Source organism: Pteropus alecto, unplaced genomic scaffold (assembly GCF_000325575.1).
Source record: "Pteropus alecto unplaced genomic scaffold, ASM32557v1 scaffold45, whole genome shotgun sequence".
NCBI classification, from domain to species: Eukaryota; Metazoa; Chordata; class Mammalia; order Chiroptera; family Pteropodidae; genus Pteropus; species Pteropus alecto.
The window spans coordinates 9,960,407-9,962,535 of record NW_006442491.1 but is presented as its reverse complement, the minus strand read 5'-3'; the positions used below and the strand labels follow the sequence as shown (position 1 = coordinate 9,962,535).

Sequence of the window (2,129 nt, the reverse complement as noted above, 5' to 3'; positions counted from 1 at the left end):
TGTCTTTTCTACTATGTAAGCCTCTTACATCATAGCGACAAATTTAATTTTCTTACTTCATTTTCTCCTATTTGAATTAAATATGGGATAAATTATGGTAGGTAGGAGTGGAACTGAAACATAAATACATATAATGCATGAATAAAGATATGTCAAGCAACAATGCTGCCTAATCCCAAGAATATGGACACTGTAATTAGATAATTCCCATTTTAATCCTGAATCTGCCACAAACTGCATAAGATTGAGCAAGTTATATCATAGTCCTATGCCTCAGTTAGCTCATATGTAGAATAGGAAATTATATTTTCTACCACATAAAGTGTGGTAAGGTCTCCAAAAGATAATTAAAACCAAACGGTTAGCACATAAAAGGCTCTCAATGAACAATACATATTATTGTAGAAATAATTCTGCCCATGGCTTATAATAATGTATGTGAATAACACTTCATTATCTATGTATGTGTACATATGTATAGTCTATTTGTAGGTTTCCTTCTAGTAACTGCTCTATTTTTAGGATAAAATTGGATATAATCATTCATGTTCACTATCAAAGTCAAAATTTGTCTTTATGCTACATTGTTCAGACTTTATCTTTGATAAAAGCTAAGAAATTGAGGCCAAATATATTTAGCTCTATTTAGTTGCTCTTCTCTGACCTTAGCCATTTATTTTATTTTATTATTATTATTTTTTAGGGAAGCCAACCTTTGGTTGACCTCACAGATTACAAGGACCTTGTCACCTTACAATCCTTTATTTTTTACGCCTTCAGCATCTGGTCTTCCTAGGTGGTCTCCCATCCACGTACTAACCAGGCCCAACCTTGCTTAGTTTCGCAGGTCAGACGGGATCAGGCTTATTCAAGGTAGCATGGCCAACGACTGACCTTAGTCATTTAACACACCATTTCTGTCTCTGGTTGCTGGTTTGTGTTAATAATTATCTAGCAAATGAGAATATAGCTTAATTAAAGAGTTTTATCTTACAAATACATCTAGACATAATTGCTATCTTTTGGAAAGGTACTTTTGGAAGGGTACACAGAAAAGAGCTCACATTTATTGTGCACCCTCCCAAACACACACACACACACACACACACACAAGGTTTAGAGAACATGAGACTTCCCCCAAACTAATAATGACCAAAATTTAGATCCAAATGTAAATCTGGGTTAAAACTGGATCACGGAAAACATTTGTTTGCTATTTTTCTAGCTTTAGAGTATAAGTTGAATTTCCCTTTGAAGGAGAAAAATTATTTACCCTAAAGAAGGAAGAAAATAACAGCTAGCCATGAGGGGGAAAAAAAGGGTGACATTAGGAAAGTTTGCGATAGACTATTTTTGCCATAAATGTGTGCCCTCCCTTTAGTAGACCTATACTTCATCTGTCTGTATCAGTTACCTATTGCCATATAACAAAATACCTCAATGTCAATGACTTAAAACAATAAACATTTAATATTGCTCAGGAGTCTAGTGTTCATTTGAGCATATCTTCTGGTCTTGGCTGAGCTGACTTACCTATCTTGATCAACTATGGGTTAGGAACAACCCTGATTTCCCCTATGTTTGGGTCAGTTGGCTGTCGGCTGGGCCGTTTTGTTTTTCATCCATTTGGTCTCATCCTCCAGCTAGTCTGGGCTTATTAACATGGTGGTGGCAGAGTTTCAAGAAAGCAACAAGGATTCTTGAGGCCAAAGCTTAGAATTAGCACGCTATCTCTTATCTGCACTTCATTGGCCAGAGCAAGTCACAAGGACATCCTAGAGGAGCTATAATATCACATTGCAAAACAGTAGAAAATTTTTCCTTTAAAAAAAAATCTACCACAATGCTGTCATAAAAATGATGAGCCAAACTTGTTCTCACTGAAGTGTAAATGAATGATGGCACTTGATATGTTACCACGTTATAAATGTTTACATTTTACGAAGTAAATATATTATAGGAAGACTTAATCCATTATTTATCCACTAAAGGCAGCTCCAAGAGGCATTTCTGAGATTAACTAATAACTGTTATTTAAAAATATGTGCCTCCAAAATCTATCACTATACCTTGAAATCTGAGAATGAGACATAGTTCCTTCCTTCCCAATGCCTACAATTGAATGGGGG

At 35.4% G+C, this 2,129-nt stretch overlaps 1 pseudogene; it reads right to left on the bottom strand.

Annotated features, from left to right (window-relative positions):
* Positions 1-771: 771 nt before the first annotated feature.
* On the bottom strand, positions 772-890 carry LOC112471307 (annotated as a pseudogene).
* Positions 891-2,129: the final 1,239 nt, after the last annotated feature.